This window comes from Ambystoma mexicanum, chromosome 10 (assembly GCF_040938575.1).
Source record: "Ambystoma mexicanum isolate Mex_15411 chromosome 10, UKY_AmexF1_1, whole genome shotgun sequence".
NCBI lineage: Eukaryota > Metazoa > Chordata > Amphibia > Caudata > Ambystomatidae > Ambystoma > Ambystoma mexicanum.
Window position 1 is genome coordinate 1,680,357,678 of NC_090932.1, and position 20,163 is coordinate 1,680,377,840.

The window sequence follows — 20,163 nt, forward strand, 5'->3', positions numbered from 1 at the left end:
TCAACCTTGCCCCTCTCGGTTCAGGCAGAGCCTCAGCCTCTGCAACTCTCCGTTCAGGCAGAGCCTCAGCTCCTGCACCTCTCCGTTCAGGCAGAGCCTCAGCCCTTGCCGCTCTCAGTTCAGGCAGGGCCTCTGCCCTTGCACCTGTCGGTTCAGGCAGAGCCTCAGCCTTGCCCTCTCAGTTCAGGCAGAGCCTCAGTCCTTGCCCCTCTCAGTTCAGGCAGAGCCTCAGCACCTCTCCGTTCAGGCAGAGCCTCAGTTCTTGCACCTCTCATTTCAGGCAGAGCCTCAGCATTGCCCCTCTCAGTTCAGGCAGAGCCTCAGCACCTCTCCGTTCAGGCAGAGCCTCAGCTCTTGCACCTCCCAGTTCAGGCATAGCCTCAGCCTTGCCCCTCTCAGTTCAGGCAGAGCCTCAGCCTCTGCACCTCTCCGTTCAGGCAGAGCCTCAGCTCTTGCACCTCTCAGTTCAGGCAGAGCCTCAGCCTTGCCCCTCTCAGTTGAGGCAGAACCTCAGCCTCTGCACCTCTCAGTTCAGGCAGAGCCTCAGCTCTTGCACCTCTCAGTTCAGGCAGAGCCTCAGCCCTTGCACCTCTCCGTTCAGGCAGAGCCTCAGCCCTTGCACCTCTCAGTTCAGGCAGAGCCTCAGCCCTTGCACCTCTCAGTTCAGGCAGAGCCTCAGCCTTGCCCCTCTCAGTTCATGCAGAGCCTCAGCCTCTGCACCTCTCTGTTCAGGCAGAGCCTCAGCTCTTGCACCTTTCAGTTCAGGCAGAGCCTCAGCCTTGCCCCTCTCCGTTCAGGCAGAGCCTCAGCCCCTGCACCTCTCCGTTCAGGCAGAGCCTGAGCCCTTGTCCCTCTCAGTTCAGGCAGAGCCTCAGCTCTTGCACCTCTCAGTCCATGCAGAGCCTCAGCTCTTGCACCTCTCAGTTCAGGCAGAGCCTCAGCCTCTGCACCTCTCAGTTCAGGCAGAGCCTCAGCCCTTGCCCCTCTCCGTTAAGGCAGAGCCTCAGCCCTTTCACCTGTCAGTTCAGGCAGAGCCTCAGCCCTTGCAACTGTCAGCTCAGGCAGAGGTTCAGCCCTTGCACCGGTCAGTTCAGGCAGAGCCCCAGCCCTTGCACCTGTCAGCTCAGGCAGAGGTTCAGCCCTTGCACCTTTCAGTTCAGGCAGAGCCCCAGCCCTTACACCTATCAGATCAGGGAGGACCTCAGCCCTTGCACCTGTCAGTTCAGGCAGAGCCCCAGCCCTTGCACCTGTCAGTTCAGGGAGGACCTCAGCCCTTGCACCTGTCAGTTCAGGGAGGACCTCAGCCCTTGCACCTGTCAGCTCAGGGAGGACCTCAGCCCTTGCACCTGTCAGCTCAGGGAGGACCTCAGCCCTTGCACCTGTCAGCTCAGGGAGGACCTCAGCCCTTGCACCTGTCGGCTCAGGGAGGACCTCAGCCCTTGCACCTGTCGGCTCAGGGAGGACCTCAGCCCTTGCACCTGTCAGTTCAGGGAGGACCTCAGCCCTTGCACCTGTCAGCTCAGGGAGGACCTTAGCCCTTGCACCTGTCAGCTCAGGGAGGAGACCATAGTTTGACCCCTAAAGAGCACTAGCAAGGGCCTGTGGGCTGTAATCTCCAGGTTATAATAATGCCCCTGGGCAACAGCAGCAGGAATCTCGCCGACATGCACCCACATAAAATCCCCAAAGCAAGGGCCAAACGCGAGCATGGTCCGCGGACTACAATCTCCGTGGGGGGGGGAGGGCGGAGAGAGGGGGGTAATGAATGTAGTGACTTTACTACAACCCCCCCCCTCCAATGCCCTGGACAAACGAGATCCCAAGTTGTTCAAATCTGAAATCACATGTAAGAACCCTAAATAAACTCAATCCAATCGTACAGGGAGTGTGTACATTGTGAGCAAAGGAAATGTGGAAAAGAAACACAAATAACTTTACAATTCATTTAATTGTAAAAGAAGAAGTGACTCTCCCCGTCGGGGAATTGAACCCCGGTCTCCCGCGTGACAGGCGGGGATACTGACCACTATACTAACGAGGACCGCTGGGGCTCCCAGCGGAAAAGCCCTATATGAAGAGGAGGCGGGTCATGAGCAGCCACGGTGCGCTATCATAGGCTGCCCATAAAGCCTCCCAAAGAGGAGGCGGGGCATGAGCAGTCACAGTGCGCTATTATAGGCTGCCCATAAAGCCTTCCACAGAGGAGGCGGGGCATGAGCAGTCACAGTGCGCTATTATAGGCTGCCCATAGAGCCTCCCAAAGAGGAGGCGGGTCGTGAGCAGTCACAGTGCGCTATTATAGGCTGCCCATAAAGCCTTCCACAGAGGAGGCGGACATGAGCAGTCACAGTGCGCTATTATAGGCTGCCCATAGAGCCTCCCAAAGAGGAGGCGGGGCGTGAGCAGTCACGTCCCTCTCTGATTGGGTGTCAGTCTCCGTCCCTTCACCGGAGGAGGCGGTGCATGAGTCACAACAGCCCTCTCTGATAGGCTGCCAGCCACCGTCCCTCACTCAAGGAGGCGGCTAGGCTGCCAGCCACCGTCCCTCACTCACTCAAGGAGGCGGTGCATGAGCAATAATAGACTTGTCTGATAGGCTGCCACCCAACGAGGAGGCGGGGAGTCAGCTACCACGGGCCTATCTGATAGGCTGCCAGCCATCGCCCGCCCCCTTTCGGGCACCTCAGACAGGTTGCCGAGCAGCGGAGCAGGGGTTCTCTGTGGTGTGTGACTTTGCAGGAGGGGGCGGGGGGCGCACCGGGTCATTGGTACCTGGTGTGCGAGTACCACCCGTGCTGTGTCTTGCTATGCCGCCCTGTCGGGACTCCCATGACGACGTTTGTTATTCTCGTGCCTCAGTTCTTTCGCGCCAGTGGTGTCGTTTTCTATAATTACGAGGGGGTGTGGGTAGGTCAATGGTAGTGTAAATAAATATGTTCTCTCAAAGTTCAAAACGTTCTGCCGAAACCCGGGATCGAACCAGGGACCTTTAGAGTCTAACGCTCTCCCAACTGAGCTATTTCGGCTGAGGAGTAGAGTCCGCGGATCTGGATGGCAGATGTGGTAAGTGCACAAGGAACAGGTGAAAGTGTGCACACACCTCTAAATGAAGGAGCATGTAGCCAAGGACAGGGCTACAGCATAGGGGAGCCATGCAAAACCATGCAACTACCTACACATAGGCAGTGTGTATACACAGGAAGCAAGACTAGGGACATTGGCCATAGGCACATTATGCACGCAGGAAAACACCTATCCCCAAGGGTAAGATGAGGAGGGGTGGGGAGCTCAGGATCCCTGAACTGGAAGGACAGTCACAGCTGGGAAAACAATACAGAAATAGGCTACAAATATATCATGAACAAAACAGGCACATCACATCTTAAAAACAGTATCTCAAGAAGCATCACTAAATAGAGAAAGACAAACCCACATCTGAGTAGTTGGAGGGGCCGTGCTGGTGCATTGAGCAGGTGTGGTGAGCAAAAAACGGACCAAGTATTCCAGAAGTTTCATAGAGAAAAGGAGGAGAGAGATCGGCTGGGACCAAAGGGGCCAAGGAGTTGTTTTTAGCAGAAGGATAACAGTGGCATGCTTGGGGAAGTGGGGATAACCCTGATAAGCAAGGCAGTGTTCACAGCTTTGGCAACAGATGGACAAAGTGAGGCAGAATGTCCTTAATAATACAAAGCAGGAATTGGATGCCCAGGGGCGGCAGACAAGTTTGAACATGGCCGCAGACACATCAAATGGAGAGACAGTAGACAATGTAGACCAATAAGTGGCAGGCAAGGAAAACACCTATCCCCAAGGGTAAGATGAGGAGGGGTGGGGAGCTCAGGATCCCTGAACTGGAAGGACAGTCACAGCTGGGAAAACAATACAGAAATAGGCTACACATATATCATGAACAAAACAGGCACATCACATCTTAAAAACAGTATCTCAAGAAGCATCACTAAATAGAGAAAGACAAACCCACATCTGAGTAGTTGGAGGGGCCCTGCTGGTGCATTGAGCAGGTGTGGTGAGCAAAAAACGGACCAAGTATTCCAGAAGTTTCATAGAGAAAAGGAGGAGAGAGATCGGCTGGGACCAAAGGGGCCAAGGAGTTGTTTTTAGCAGAAGGATAACAGTGGCATGCTTGGGGAAGTGGGGATAACCCTGATAAGCAAGGCAGTGTTCACAGCTTTGGCAACAGATGGACAAAGTGAGGCAGAATGCCCTTAATAATACAAAGCAGGAATTGGATGCCCAGGGGCGGCAGACAAGTTTGAACATGGCCGCAGAGACATCAAATGGAGAGACAGTAGACAATGTAGACCAAGAAGTGGCAGGCAAGGATTCTGTAGGAGAATGCGGATTGAATAACTGAACAGAGGAGGAGTTGATTTTGGACCTAATTTAATCCACAAAAAAGAGGGACAAGGAATCTCATGGGTCCTGCGTAAGTGGGACAGGATCAGGTGCAGCTGAGGAAAGACTCCATACAATTGTAAACAACTCTTTGGCGTAGATACAGGAGGTCTCAATAAGTGAGTCATTGTGAATCTGTTTGGCACTGAGAATGGTACGATGATACTGCGCAGTGGCCTGCCATAGGGCAAGTTTAGCAGTAACAGTCTGCGCTTCAAAGGGAGCGCCCGAAATTTATCAGTGAAACAACGCTGGGATGGATAGTAAACCAAACTGACAATATATATTATATATGAGAAAAAGTACCCTCTATCATACATTAAAAAGATAATGATGTTGAACAAAAAGAGAATGATATTATTTTCCCTATTCTGAACTCGACCCTTTTGTAAGTAGCATTCAAAGTAATGTCAGTTTAAGGAAATCTCATATTGGTTAAAATGGCCTACCAAGCCGCTTATTGTCTGCTATACTGCTAATGTACGAGGGAAATAATGCTGTAATTGGGTGGGGCTTAGGAAGGAGACTACCAAACCTATCCAAGTAGAAAAGGGTGTTCTCTAGGGTTGCGTTTTTTCCACCACCGTTGCGTTTTTTGTTTTAAATTAATGTCCTGATAAGTAAACTGGTAAATGTGCTCTCTGATTGATAGGGAGAATTCTCATTCTATGGCTAATTTCCCTTACTTATAGAGTCCCCCAGCAGCTTTGCTGGATTTTAAGGGTTTTTTTTCTCCTGCTAAGAGTAAGACTCTTTTTCCCCACTCTTAGACATTTCTGCTATGTGTTTTCTAGGCTATTTTTGTGTTTAATGTCTATGGGGTTTCTCTCACCTACATAGGAACCATCTTTACTCAGATGTGTTACACAGCACCCTCCGTGCAGTGACACAGGGGTGTCGTAGCGACCCCCAAACATAGACTCCATACCCTGGGACTGGCTACTGTCTCCCAGGGCATGTAAAGTCCCCATTGACTTTACTAGTCAATTTTTGTGAACTAAACCAGTACAACCCATCTTACTATGGAGGTACTGGGAAGGGTTAATAGATTTTCCCTTGTGTTCATTTTCGAGAGGGTACCGTACAGTTCCTCTCTCAAATGTTTCTGGCTGGTGGCAGTGGTTACTACCGTAAATATTCAACCGTGAATATTTTCCTATGGGATTTTCCCATTGTTCGAGGCTACCACATTCTCTGACAGCCTCTAACATACCGCCGGTGTATTTTAATATTAACTTTACTCTGGTAGGTTTTATTTGCCAGAACTTTTATATAACTTCTTTCTCGTGTCTTTCTCTAAACTCCTAACCCAGGTCAGGGATCCTTTGTTCGTCCTTTTGGTGGGCTTCTGCCAAGAAGCCCTCCTTTCGGCGCCACTGAGTCTGGGGTGGATCCATTGTGTGGGAGGGGGAGTAGGACCCCTGGACAGGGTTGCCTCAGCAACCCATGTCACACTCTATCCTGATAGGCTGGAGGGTCTCCCACCAAGATGACCACTCCACTGTGTGAGTGACAGCTAGGCTGTACAAATTTTTTTTGCATAAAAACAGGGTCCTGAGGACTGAAGAGCAAGACGTCGCCACTGGAACTCAGAAGCCGAAGAGGAGAGAAGCTAAAGACATCTGCAACAACTGAACCACCAGTGAAGCCCTGCTGCAGCGTCTCACCACTTTTCTCCACACAATGAGAGAAGATCTTCATCTGCAAGAGCCTTCTTCCCTTGAGCTGGTGGGGCCAACCAGTTTGCCAATCGCCTTCCTGGACCTGCCCTGGTCGAATCACCAGTACCCTTTACTTGGACACCGGGTAGCCAGGCACCCGTCCACCCGGACCGCGATTTAAAGGAGCGTACCTTTTATTTGTCGGGCAGCACCGCGGCTGGTTTCATCCCTGGGTAGTGCAGTAACACGAACAGTCCTCCACGACGAGAGCCTCTCTTCCTCTGCTGGATCCCCCTAACTGCAGGAACTACCAGGAACAACCGCCACCGCAGGAGCCACTTCAGGAGCCACTTCTTCATTTATAAGGTACATTGTTCTGCCAGGCTGCCCTTTCTGCGTGGTAGAGCTAAAGGTGTTTTAAATCCTTTACCTACCTGTTGGGTTGGCCGCCCCTCTCTTAACATTGTCTTTCACCTTCTGCATCAACCTTTTCAACCTCGTTAACCAAAGACTTGACTGCAGAACGTTTTGCTCCTGGGCCCTTGCCCTGTACCACTGACTCTGGCACAGGCCTACAGACTCTGGCTACATTTGTTAGAACTGTATTCACTAGATTGCTTCTCAGCTAGAACTGTGTTGGTGCACCTACTTCTTATAAACACCCCTTCGATTCCCGCTTCTAAACCTTGTGCCATGTTGCTCAGTTTTCATTTAAGTATTTGCTATACTGATGTACTGCCTTGCCTAAACTGGTTCACAAACCCATGGGAAGTGTTGCTGGGGTCTATAAGAAGATATTTCTATATGACTTGTGTTTTCATTCCCTTGGAAGAAATTGCTAGAGTGCCATTTGTGTTTGGTTTTCACTGTGCCATTTTGCTCAGTTTTCACTCTTGCTCAAACTTGTCTACAATTTAACTAGGGAGTTGTGTATACTTTCTTTGACTGAATTTAACTTACTTAAGAACCGTGATAAAGGTGTTTTATTAGTAGTGTACAAAATAAATATATATTCCTTTTTATTACAAAGCTTTGGTCAGTGTTTCCTTGTTCCAAAGTGCTGAAGGCCTATTGTGTAAACCCTGAATACTGCTCATCTCCCTCTTGAGATAATTCTGACTACTCAGCCACAGCTACCAACTAAATCTTTGTGGTACGGACTGATACCAAAGGGGATTTATTGCTCACACCTGTAGTCCTAATCTTCTGTAGTGTTCCCTAAGGGAACTGCACAGGATTCTGCCTAACACTGATGCCCCGGCTCTGGCTGGAGACAAAATCCCTGTTTTATTGTTGGCGTATGATGCGATTCTAAATTGTCCTCTGGGTGAAAAATGCAACTGCATTTGTTCTCATAGGTTTGTGAGGGGGTAGGGTTACCATTTAACATAGATACATTCATTAATGTCTACCTAATGGCCCTGTCATGGTCCAAGGCCCTCAGGCCAATCTCCTACTCTTTGATAGGCGCTTCCCTCGCCTCATCAATTTCCTTTCATCTCCTGCTGTCCCCTCCTCTCCCCCCTTGGCTACCTTGCCCTCACTCTCCTCCTCCTCCTCCTCCTCTGCCCCTCCGAGGGCTCTTTCTCCTCCACAGGGCATACCTCCGATCTGTACCCCTCCCCGGAAGGTCTTTAAGGCTGGCAACCTTCTTCATATTGCCACTCTCAACTCTTGCTCTGCCGTCAAACACTCCTCTGACATCTGCCACCTCCTTGAAGAACTAGACCTTGATGTCCTTGGTCTTACTAAGACATGGTTCACGGCCAGCTCAGTCACGAGCTTATACACTCTCCTCCCTGATGGCTACAAGATCCTCTCAGCACCCAGATCCTCCCGGTGGGGGGGGGGGTAGCCTTGATCTTTCCTGAGTGGATTCCTGCCTCTATCATTCCCACTCAGACTTACTTCTCTTTTGAATGCCTTGGCTGTAGGCTTTCTCTCTCGCCTACCCATTCTCTTACTGTGGTTACCATCTACCGGCCTCCTGGTTAAATCAACTCATTTCTCTCTGAGTGGGCAGACCTCTCCTCCTCCCTCCTGGCCTCTACCACTCAACTCCTCCTTCCTTCAGATGTAAAAGGCCCAAGTCAAGCAGGCTGCCTTATATGGTGCAGAGCTCTGGGGCCACTCGAACTGTAGGAAATTGGGGACATTTGAGAATGGTTTAATAAAGAACACCCTAAGACCCCCGTGTGGGACATCCACAATCTTAATCGACGGGGAGATTGCTCTACCTGCCACAGGGGCCATTGTGACCCTAATACCCATTTTACATTGAATAAGATTGTGGAGCAGAGTGGAGCTACATACGTGTATTGACATTTTGGGGGCAGCCAGGAGCTTTGTGTATGAAGTGGTTTTCGTGTGTCAAAAGTTGGCTGCGTTTGATAGGTCATAGTGATCTCTGGCAGTGTCCTGCTGACATTGGGGGTAACGCTAAACAAATCATCGAAGCAACCTACCAGCAGAAAATGGATCAGGACTTCTTGAGATCTGTATTCACTTCTGCAATGATAATCTATTTGGAGAATAAGAGCAGCAGGGGATATAAATCATATTTGGATATTATGAGACCTAGGTTGCTGTATACTAAATAAAGGTTCAACATCCTAGCATCCTACCAGTGGCAGCAATACGGAATGCATGGGTTACGACGGAATCAAATAAATGTCTATACTGCCTGCATAGGGTCGAATCACTGGAGCACTTCCTTCTAGCATGCCCCTTCTATCTTTCATATAGAAGGATGCATCTGAGGCCAAGATTTCAATGGTTTGGTAACAGATCATCAAGTCAAGCAATGTTAATTTGAAGAAGGTCTGATGATGCTCCAAATGTCTCTAAGGAAGGCATGTTATCAACAGTAAGACAGACACACATGACCACAATTCAAGGGTGTTTATTGAACTTCAAAAAGGGTTTGAGAAACGCCCATCTAATCCTAAATCTACAGATGGGAGCAAGCTACGACCATCAAATAATAACGCAGGTCCTAGTGGTGTCTCGTCAAAATAAAAGTGCCTATACTAATAAACCTATTGCCAATCCTTACCTCTAAATACAAATAATGTGGAAACAATATTTTGTAAAAGAAAGAAGTGTTCAAGAAATAATATGTCAGGAATTTCAAGCCTTTGGCTTCCCTTCACCACGTTTTCAGCACAGGATATGATGGTAAAGTCAAGCTTAGCACAGTCTCTGGCTTCTCTAGAATGAGGGTGCAGTTGAAACGTTAGCCTCATGGCCTGATACGACGAACAAACAGTAAGTTATTTTCCTCTCGGAATTTCACACATGCTCAATTTCTCAGGTGATTATATACAGCTAGTGGTGAAAAGACGTGCTCTGAGGAATGCAATTAGGCTCCTTAAGAATAACCCCTTGGCCGATATAGACACATTCATCAAGAAACTGAAAAACCAATATAAATATTGGCTTTGTTGGAATCGGTTTCTATGGTCCAACAGAATGCAGAAAGAATGCTTAAAGCCATCAGTAAGAAAGATTTGTGTGCAGTATGGAATTTGATTAAATCTAATGGTAACACTCAGACAAATGATCAATCAAACGCTGTCTCGGAGGATAAATGGACAAACCATTTTGAAAAGTTATACTCCGAACCGGGTTCCTTAGAATTACAGATCTTTAAATCACAGCCGGTCTGGAATTTGGATCACGACTTGGAGGTAATAGTCACCTTGATAAAGAAAGCTAGTACCTCTCATGCCCCAGGACCAGATGGCCTATCAAACGTAATTTTCTCAGTTCAGGCAAAGCCTCAGCCCTTGCACCTCTCAGTTCAGACAGAGCCTCAGCCCCTGGACTGTCAGTTCAGGCAAAGCCTCGGCCCTTGCACCTCTTAGTCCAGGCAGAGCCCCAGCCCTTGCAGCTGTCAGATAAGGTGGGGCCCCAGCCCTTGCACCTGTCAGATCAGGGAGGACCTCAGCCCTTGTACCTGTCAGTCAGGCAGAGCCTCAGCCCTTGCACCTGTCAGTTCAGGAAAAGCCTCAACCCTTGCACCTCTCAGTGCAGGCAGAGCCTCAGCCCTTGCACCTCTCAGTTCAGGCAGAGCCTCAGCCTCTGCACCTCTAAGTTCAGGCAGAGCCTCAGCCCTTGCACCTGTCAGCTCAGGCAGAGCCTGAGCCCTTGCACCTCTCAGTTCAGGCAGAGCCTCAGCCTCTGCCCCTCAGCCTCTCCCCTCTCAGTTCAGGCAGAGCCTTGGCCCCTACCCCTCTCAGTTCAGGCAGAGCCTCGGCCCCTGCACTGTCAGTTCAGGCAAAGCCTTGGCCCTTGCACCTCTCAGTTCAGGCAGAGCCTCAGCCCCTGCACTGTCAGTTCAGGCAAAGCCTTGGCCCTTGCACCTCTCAATCCAGGCAGAGCCTTGGCCCTTGCACCTGTCAGTTCAGGCAGAGCCTTGGCCCCTGCCCCTCTCAGTTCAGGCAGATCCTCGGCCCCTGCACTGTCAGTTCAGGCAAAGCCTCAGCCCTTGCACCTCTCAATCCAGGAAGAGCCTCGGCCCTTCCACCTGTCAGTTCAGGCAGAGCCTCGGCCCTTGCACCTCTCAGTTCAGGCAGAGCCTCGACTCCTGCACCTCTCAGTTCAGGCAGAGCCTCAGCTCGTGCACCTCTCAGTTCAGGCAGAGCCTCAGCCCTTGCCCATCTCAGTTCAGGCAGAGCCTCAGCCTCTGCACCTCTCAGTTCAGGCAGAGCCTCAGCTCTTGCACCGCTCAGTTCAGGCAGAGCCTCAGCTCTTGCACCTCCCAGTTCAAGCAAAGCCTCAGCCCTTGCCCCTCTCAGTTCAGGCAGAGCCTCAGCCTCTGCACCTCTCCGTTCAGGCAGAGCCTCAGCTCTTGCACCTCTCAGTTCAGGCAGAGCCTCAGCCCTTGCCCCTCTCAGTTCAGGCAGAGCCTCAGCCTCTGCACCTCTCAGTTCAGGCAGAGCCTCAGCTCTTGCACCTCTCAGTTCAGGCAGAGCCTCAGCTCTTGCACCTCTCAGTTCAGGCAGAGCCTCAGCCTTGCCCCTCTCAGTTCAGACAGAGCCTCTGCCTCTGCACTTCTCCGTTCAGACAGAGCCTCAGCTCCTGCACCTCTCAGTTCAGACAGAGCCTCAGCCCTTGCCCCTCTAAGTTCAGGCAGAGCCTCAGCCCTTGCCCCTCTCAGTTCAGGCAGAACCTCAGCCTCTGGACCTCTCAGTTCAGGCAGAGCCTCAGCCACTGCACCTCTCCGTTCAGGCAGAGCCTCAGCTCTTGCACCTCTCAGTTCAGGCAGAACCTCAGCCTTGCCCCTCTCAGTTCAGGCAGAGCCTCAGCCTCTCCACCTCTCCGTTCAGGCAGAGCCTCAGCCTCTGCACCTCTCCATTCAGGCAGAGCCTCAGCTCCTGCACCTCTCAGTTCAGGCAGAGCCTCAGCCTTGCCCCTCTCAGTTCAGGCAGAGCCTCAGCCTCTGCACGTCTAAGTTCAGGCAGAGCCTCAGCTTTTGCACCTCTCAGTTCAGGCAGAGCCTCAGCCCTTGCCCCTCTCAGTTCAGGCAGAGCCTCAGCACCTCTCCGTTCAGGCAGAGCCTCAGCTCTTGCACCTCTCATTTCAGGCAGTGCCTCAGCCTTGCCCCTCTCAGTTCAGGCAGAGCCTCAGCCTCTGCGCCTCTCCGTTCAGGCAGAGCCTCAGCTCTTGCACCTCTCAGTTCAGGCAGAGCCTCAGCCTTGCCCCTCTCAGTTCAGGCAGAACCTCAGCCTTGCCCCTCTCAGTTCAGGCAGACCCTCAGCCTCTGCACCTCTCCGTTCAGGCAGAGCCTCAGCTCTTGCACCTCTCAGTTCAGGCAGAGCCTCAGCCCTTGCCCCTCTCAGTTCAGGCAGAGCATCAGCCCTTGCCCCTCTCAGTTCAGGCAGAAACTCAGCCTCTGCACCTCTCAGTTCAGGCAGAGCCTCAGCCTCTGCACCTCTCTGTTCAGGCAGAGCCTCAGCTCTTGCACCTCTCAGTTCAGGCAGAGCCTCAGCCTCTGCACCTCTCCGTTCAGGCAGAGCCTCAGCCCGTGCACTTCTCAGTTCAGGCAGAGCCTCAGCCTTGCCCCTCTCAGTTCAGGCGCAGCCTCAGCCTCTGCACCTCTCCGTTCAGGCAGAGCCTCAGCTCTTGCACCTCTCAGTTCAGGCAAAACCTCAGCCTTGCCCCTCTCAGTTCAGGCAGAGCCTCAGCCCTTGCCCCTCTCAGTTCAGGCAGAGCCTCAGCCTCTGCACCTCCCAGTTCAGGCAGAGCCTCAGCTCTTGCACCTCTCAGTTCAGGCAGAGCCTCAGCTCTTGCACCTCTCAGTTAAGGCAGAGCCTCAGCCTTGCCCCTCTCAGTTCAGACAGAGCCTCAGCCTCTGCACCTCTGCGTTCAGACAGAGCCTCAGGTCCTGCACCTCTCTGTTCAGGCAGAGCCTCAGCTCCTGCACCTCTCAGTTCAGACAGAGCCTCAGCCCTTGCCCCTCTAAGTTCAGGCAGAGCCTCAGCCCTTGCCCCTCTCAGTTCAGGCAGAACCTCAGCCTCTGGACCTCTCAGTTCAGGCAGAGCCTCAGCCACTGCACCTCTCCGTTAGGCAGAGCCTCAGCTCTTGCACCTCTCAGTTCAGGCAGAACCTCAGCCTTGCCCCTCTCAGTTCAGGCAGAGCCTCAGCCTCTCCACCTCTCCGTTCAGGCAGAGCCTCAGCCTCTGCACCTCTCCATTCAGGCAGAGCCTCAGCTCCTGCACCTCTCAGTTCAGGCAGAGCCTCAGCCTTGCCCCTCTCAGTTCAGGCAGAGCCTCAGCCTCTGCACGTCTAAGTTCAGGCAGAGCCTCAGCTCTTGCGCCTCTCAGTTCAGGCAGAGCCTCAGCCCTTGCCCCTCTCAGTTCAGGCAGAGCCTCAGCACCTCTCCGTTAAGGCAGAGCCTCAGCTCTTGCACCTCTCATTTCAGGCAGTGCCTCAGCCTTGCCCCTCTCAGTTCAGGCAGAGCCTCAACCTCTGCGCCTCTCCGTTCAGGCAGAGCCTCAGCTCTTGCACCTCTCAGTTCAGGCAGAGCCTCAGCCTTGCCCCTCTCAGTTCAAGCAGAGCCTCAGCCTCTGCACCTCTCCATTCAGGCAGAGCCTCAGCTCTTGCACCTCTCAGTTCAGGCAGAACCTCAGCCTTGCCCCTCTCAGTTCAGGCAGACCCGCAGCCTCTGCACCTCTCCGTTCAGGCAGAGCCTCAGCTCTTGCACCTCTCAGTTCAGGCAGAGCCTCATCCCTTGCCCCTCTCAGTTCAGACAGAGCCTCAGCCCTTGCCCCTCTCAGTTCAGGCAGAGCCTCAGCCCTTGCACTTCTCAGTTCAGGCAGAGCCTCAGCCTTGCCCCTCTCAGTTCAGGCGCAGCCTCAGCCTCTGCACCTCTCCGTTCAGGCAGAGCCTCAGCTCTTGCACCTCTCAGTTCAGGCAGAACCTCAGCCTTGCCCCTCTCAGTTCAGGCAGAGCCTCAGCCCTTGCCCCTCTCAGTTCAGGCAGAGCCTCAGCCCTTGCCCCTCTCAGTTCAGGCAGACCCTCAGCCTCTGCACCTCTCTGTTCAGGCAGAGCCTCAGCTCTTGCACCTCTCAGTTCAGGCAGAGCCTCAGCCTCTGCACCTCTCCATTCAGGCAGAGCCTCAGCCCTTGCACTTCTCAGTTCAGGCAGAGCCTCAGCCTTGCCCCTCTCAGTTCAGGCGCAGCCTCAGTCTCTGCACCTCTCCGTTCAGGCAGAGCCTCAGCTCTTGCACCTCTCAGTTCAGGCAGAACCTCAGCCTTGCCCCTCTCAGTTCAGGCAGAGCCTCAGCCCTTGCCCCTCTCAGTTCAGGCAGAGCCTCAGCCTCTGCACCTCTCAGTTCAGGCAGAGCCTCAGCTCTTGCACCTCTCAGTTCAGGCAGAGCCTCAGCTCTTGCACCTCTCAGTTCAGGCAGAGCCTCAGCCTTGCCCCTCTCAGTTCAGACAGAGCCTCAGCCTCTGCACCTCTCCGTTCAGACAGAGCCTCAGGTCCTGCACCTCTCCGTTCAGGCAGAGCCTCAGCTCCTGCACCTCTCAGTTCAGACAGAGCCTCAGCCCTTGCCCCTCTAAGTTCAGGCAGAGCCTCAGCCCTTGCCCCTCTCAGTTCAGGCAGAACCTCAGCCTCTGGACCTCTCAGTTCAGGCAGAGCCTCAGCCTCTGCACCTCTCTGTTCAGGCAGAGCCTCAGCTCTTGCACCTCTCAGTTCAGGCAGAGCCTCAGCCTCTGCACCTCTCCGTACAGGCAGAGCCTCAGCTCTTGCACCTCTCAGTTCAGGCAGAGCCTCAACCTTGCCCCTCTCCGTTCAGGCAGAGCCTCAGCCTCTGCACCTCTCAGTTCAGTCAGAGCCTCAGCCTCTGCACCTCTCCATTCAGGCAGAGCCTCAGCCTCTGCACCTCTCCATTCAGGCAGAGCCTCAGCTCTTGCACCTCTCAGTTCAGGCAGAGCCTCAGCCTTGCCCCTCTCAGTTCAGGCAGAGCCTCAGCCTCGCACCTCTCAGTTCAGGCAGAGCCTGAGCCCTTGCCCCTCTCAGTTCAGGCAGAGCCTCAGCTCTTGCACCTCTCAGTCCAGGCAGAGCCTCAGCTTTTGCACCTCTAAGTTCAGGCAGAGCCTCAGCTTCTGCACCTCTCAGTTCAGGCAGAGCCTCAGCCCTTGCCCCTCTCCGTTCAGGCAGAGCCTCGGCCCTTGCACCTGTCAGTTCAGGCAGAGCCTCGGCCCTTGCACCTCTCAGTTCAGGCAGAGCCTCGGCCCTTGCACCTCTCAGTTCAGGCAGAGCCTCAGCTCTTGCCCCTCTCAGTTCAGGCAGAGCCTCAGCCCTTGCCCCTCTCAGTTCAGGCAGAGCCACAGCCTCTGCACCTCTCAGTTCAGGCAGAGCCTCAGCTCTTGCACCGCTCAGTTCAGGCAGAGCCTCAGCTCTTGTACCTCTCAGTTCAAGCAAAGTCTTAGCCCTTGCCCCTCTCAGTTCAGGCAGAGCGTCAGCCTCTGCACCTCTCTGTTCAGGCAGAGCCTCAGCTCTTGCACCTCTCAGTTCAGGCAGAGCCTCAGCCCTTGCCCCTCTCAGTTCAGGCAGAGCCTCAGCCTCTGCACCTCTCAGTTCAGGCAGAGCCTCAGCTCTTGCACCTCTCAGCTCAGGCAGAGCCTCAGCTCTTGCACCTCTCAGTTCAGGCAGAGCCTCAACCTTGCATCTCTCGGTTCAGGCAGAGCCTCAGCCTCCGCACCTCTCCGTTCAGGCAGAGCCTCAGCTCCTGCACCTCTCCGTTCAGGCAGAGCCTCAGCCCTTGCCGCTCTCAGTTCAGGCAGGGCCTCTGCCCTTGCACCTGTCGGTTCAGGCAGAGCCTCAGCCTTGCCCTCTCAGTTCAGGCAGAGCCTCAATCCTTACCCCTCTCAGTTCAGGCAGAGCCTCAGCACCTCTCCGTTCAGGCAGAGCCTCAGCTCTTGCACCTCTCATTTCAGGCAGAGCCTCAGCATTGCCCCTCTCAGTTCAGGCAGAGCCTCAGCACCTCTCCGTTCAGGCAGAGCCTCAGCTCTTGCACCTGTCAGTTCAGGCAGAGCCTCAGCCTTGCCCCTCTCAGTTCAGGCAGAGCCTCAGCCTCTGCACCTCTCCGTTCAGGCAGAGCCTCAGCTCTTGCACCTCTCCGTTCAGACAGAGCCTGAGCCTTGCACCTCTCTGTTCAGACAGAGCCTCAGCCTTGCCCCTCTCAGTTCAGGCAGACCCTCAGCCTCTGCACCTCTCAGTTCAGGCAGAGCCTCAGCTCTTGCACCTCTCAGTTCAGGCAGAGCCTCAGCCCTTGCCCCTCTCAGTTCAGGCAGAGTCTCAGCCTCTGCACCTCTCCATTCAGGCAGAGCCTCAGCTCTTGCACCTCTCAGTTCAGGCAGAGCCTCAGCCTCTGCACCTCTCTGTTCAGGCAGAGCCTCAGCTCTTGCACCTCTCAGTTCAGACAGAGCCTCAGCCTTGCCCCTCTCAGTTCAGGCAGAGCCTCAGCCTCTGCACCTCTCCGTTCAGGCAGAGCCTCAGCCTCTGCACCTCTCCGTTCAAGCAGAGCCTCAGCTCTTGCACCTCTCAGTTCAGGCAGAGCCTCAGCCTTGCCCCTCTCAGTTCAGGCAGAGCCTCAGCCTCTGCACCTTTCAGTTCAGGCAGAGCCTCAGCCTCTGCTCCTCTCCGTTCAGGCAGAGCCTCAGCTCTTGCACCTCTCAGTTCAGGCAGAGCCTCAGCCTTGCCCCTCTCAGTTCAGGCAGAGCCTCAGCCTCTGCACCTCTCCGTTCAGGCAGAGCCTCAGCCCTTGCCCCTCTCCGTTCAGGCAGAGCCTCGGCCCTTGCACCTGTCAGTTCAGGCAGAGCCTCGGCCCTTGCACCTCTCAGTTCAGGCAGAGCCTCGGCCCTTGCACCTCTCAGTTCAGGCAGAGCCTCAGCTCTTGCCCCTCTCAGTTCAGGCAGAGCCTCAGCCCTTGCCCCTCTCAGTTCAGGCAGAGCCTCAGCCTCTGCACCTCTCAGTTCAGGCAGAGCCTCAGCTCTTGCACCGCTCTGTTCAGGCAGAGCCTCAGCTCTTGCACCTCTCAGTTCAGGCAGAGCCTCAGCCCTTGCCCCTCTCAGTTCAGGCAGAGCCTCAGCCTCTGCACCTCTCAGTTCAGGCAGAGCCTCAGCTCTTGCACCTCTCAGCTCAGGCAGAGCCTCAGCTCTTGCACCTCTCAGTTCAGGCAGAGCCTCAACCTTGCATCTCTCGGTTCAGGCAGAGCCTCAGCCTCCGCACCTCTCCGTTCAGGCAGAGCCTCAGCTCCTGCACCTCTCCGTTCAGGCAGAGCCTCAGCCCTTGCCGCTCTCAGTTCAGGCAGGGCCTCTGCCCTTGCACCTGTCGGTTCAGGCAGAGCCTCAGCCTTGCCCTCTCAGTTCAGGCAGAGCCTCAATCCTTACCCCTCTCAGTTCAGGCAGAGCCTCAGCACCTCTCCGTTCAGGCAGAGCCTCAGCTCTTGCACCTCTCATTTCAGGCAGAGCCTCAGCATTGCCCCTCTCAGTTCAGGCAGAGCCTCAGCACCTCTCCGTTCAGGCAGAGCCTCAGCTCTTGCACCTGTCAGTTCAGGCAGAGCCTCAGCCTTGCCCCTCTCAGTTCAGGCAGAGCCTCAGCCTCTGCACCTCTCCGTTCAGGCAGAGCCTCAGCTCTTGCACCTCTCCGTTCAGACAGAGCCTGAGCCTTGCACCTCTCTGTTCAGACAGAGCCTCAGCCTTGCCCCTCTCAGTTCAGGCAGACCCTCAGCCTCTGCACCTCTCAGTTCAGGCAGAGCCTCAGCTCTTGCACCTCTCAGTTCAGGCAGAGCCTCAGCCCTTGCCCCTCTCAGTTCAGGCAGAGCCTCAGCCTCTGCACCTCTCCATTCAGGCAGAGCCTCAGCTCTTGCACCTCTCAGTTCAGGCAGAGCCTCAGCCTCTGCACCTCTCCGTTCAGGCAGAGCCTCAGCTCTTGCACCTCTCAGTTCAGACAGAGCCTCAGCCTTGCCCCTCTCAGTTCAGGCAGAGCCTCAGCCTCCGCACCTCTCCGTTCAGGCAGAGCCTCAGCCTCTGCACCTCTCCGTTCAAGCAGAGCCTCAGCTCTTGCACCTCTCAGTTCAGGCAGAGCCTCAGCCTTGCCCCTCTCAGTTCAGGCAGAGCCTCAGCCTCTGCACCTTTCCATTCAGGGAGAGCCTCAGCCTCTGCAACTCTCCGTCCAGGCAGAGCCTCAGCTCTTGCACCTCTCAGTTCAGGCAGAGCCTCAGCCTTGCCCCTCTCAGTTCAGGCAGGGCCTCAGCCTTGCCCCTCTCAGTTCAGGCAGAGCCTCAGCTCTTGCACCTCTCAGTTCAGGCAGAGCCTCAGCCCTTGCCCCTCTCAGTTCAGGCAGAGCCTCAGCCTCTGCACCTCTCCGTTCAGGCAGAGCCTCAGCTCTTGCACCTCTCAGTTCAGGCAGAGCCTCAGCCTTGCCCCTCTCAGTTCAGGCAGAGCCTCAGCCTCTGCTCCTCTCCGTTCAGGCAGAGCCTCAGCTCTTGCACCTCTCAGTTCAGGCAGAGCCTCAGCCTTGCCCCTCTCAGTTCAGGCAGAGCCTCAGCCTCTGCACCTCTCAGTTCAGGCAGAGCCTCAGCTCTTGCACCTCTCAGTTCAGGCAGAGCTTCAGCCTCTGCACCTCTCCATTCAGGCAGAGCCTCAGCCCTTGCACCTCTCAGTTCAGGCAGGGCCTCAGCCTTGCCCCTCTCAGTTCAGGCACAGCCTCAGCCTCTGCACCTCTCAGTTCAGGCAGAAGCCTCAGCTCGTGCACCGCTCAGTTCAGGCAGAGCCTCAGCTCTTGTACCTCTCAGTTCAAGCAAAGCCTTAGCCCTTGCCCCTCTCAGTTCAGGCAGAGCCTCAGCCTCTGCACCTCTCTGTTCAGGCAGAGCCTTAGCTCTTGCACCTCTCAGTTCAGGCAGAGCCTCAGCCTCTGCACCTCTCAGTTCAGGCAGAGCCTCAGCTCTTGCACCTCTCAGTTCAGGCATAGCCTCAGCTCTTGCACCTCTCAGTTCAGGCAGAGCCTCAACCTTGCCCCTCTCGGTTCAGGCAGAGCCTCAGCCTCTGCAACTCTCCGTTCAGGCAGAGCCTCAGCTCCTGCACCTCTCCGTTCAGGCAGAGCCTCAGCCCTTGCCGCTCTCAGTTCAGGCAGGGCCTCTGCCCTTGCACCTGTCGGTTCAGGCAGAGCCTCAGCCTTGCCCTCTCAGTTCAGGCAGAGCCTCAGTCCTTGCCCCTCTCAGTTCAGGCAGAGCCTCAGCACCTCTCCGTTCAGGCAGAGCCTCAGTTCTTGCACCTCTCATTTCAGGCAGAGCCTCAGCATTGCCCCTCTCAGTTCAGGCAGAGCCTCAGCACCTCTCCGTTCAGGCAGAGCCTCAGCTCTTGCACCTCTCAGTTCAGGCATAGCCTCAGCCTTGCCCCTCTCAGTTCAGGCAGAGCCTCAGCCTCTGCACCTCTCCGTTCAGGCAGAGCCTCAGCTCTTGCACCTCTCCGTTCAGACAGAGCCTGAGCCTTGCACCTCTCTGTTCAGACAGAGCCTCAGCCTTGCCCCTCTCAGTTCAGGCAGACCCTCAGCCTCTGCACCTCTCAGTTCAGGCAGAGCCTCAGCTCTTGCACCTCTCAGTTCAGGCAGAGCCTCAGCCTCTGCACCTCTCCATTCAGGCAGAGCCTCAGCTCTTGCACCTCTCAGTTCAGGCAGAGCCTCAGCCTCTGCACCTCTCCGTTCAGGCAGAGCCTCAGCTCTTGCACCTCTCAGTTCAGACAGAGCCTCAGCCTTTCCCCTCTCAGTTCAGGCAGAGCCTCAGCCTCTGCACCTCTCCATTCAGGCAGAGCCTCAGCCTCTGCACCTCTCCGTTCATGCAGAGCCACAGCTCTTGCACCTCTCAGTTCAGGCAGAGCCTCAGCCTTGCCCCTCTCAGTTCAGGCAGAGCCTCAGCCTCTGCACCTTTCCGTTCAGGCAGAGCCTCAGCCTCTGCACCTCTCCGTTCAGGCAGAGCCTCAGCTCTTGCACCTCTCAGTTCAGGCAGAGCCTCAGCCTCTGCTCCTCTCCGTTCAGGCAGAGCCTCAGCTCTTGCACCTCTCAGTTCAGGCAGAGCCTCAGCCTTGCCCCTCTCAGTTGAGGCAGAGCCTCAGCCTCTGCACCTCTCCGTTCAGGCAGAGCCTCAGCTCTTGCACCTCTCAGTTCAGGCAGAGCCTCAGCCCTTGCCCCTCTCAGTTCAGGCAGAACCTCAGCCTCTGCACCTCTCAGTTCAGGCAGAGCCTCAGCTCTTGCACCTCTCAGTTCAGGCAGAGCCTCAGCCCTTGCACCTCTCCGTTCAGGCAGAGCCTCAGCCCTTGCACCTCTCAGTTCAGGCAGAGCCTCAGCCCTTGCACCTCTCAGTTCAGGCAGAGCCTCAGCCTTGCCCCTCTCAGTTCATGCAGAGCCTCAGCCTCTGCACCTCTCTGTTCAGGCAGAGCCTCAGCTCTTGCACCTTTCAGTTCAGGCAGAGCCTCAGCCTTGCCCCTCTCCGTTCAGGCAGAGCCTCAGCCCCTGCACCTCTCCGTTCAGGCAGAGCCTGAGCCCTTGTCCCTCTCAGTTCAGGCAGAGCCTCAGCTCT